Genomic DNA, 270 nt, shown 5'->3' with positions numbered 1-270 from the left:
CAGTTCAGTTCCAAGCCGGGACTGGAGCAGGGCGCTCGCAGCTCGCCGCTGCGAGGCGACTCGACAGCCTAAGAGGAGAAAGGGGGAGGGAGACCGAGAGCGGGCAGGGGAGGAGGAGGAGGGAGGGTGGGGAGATGTGGAAGGAGGGAGGGACAGAGTTTCCTCCTCCTCCCTGCAGCCGGGTCCATCCAGGCATCAACAGCTGGAAACCTCTGTTGGGAGGAGAGAGCGGCGCTCGCAGCTCGCCGCTGCGAGGCGACTCGACAGCCT

This window comes from Tupaia chinensis, unplaced genomic scaffold (genome assembly GCF_000334495.1).
Source record: "Tupaia chinensis unplaced genomic scaffold, TupChi_1.0 Scaffold000627_1, whole genome shotgun sequence".
NCBI lineage: Eukaryota > Metazoa > Chordata > Mammalia > Scandentia > Tupaiidae > Tupaia > Tupaia belangeri.
This window is presented reverse-complemented; position numbering follows the sequence as displayed.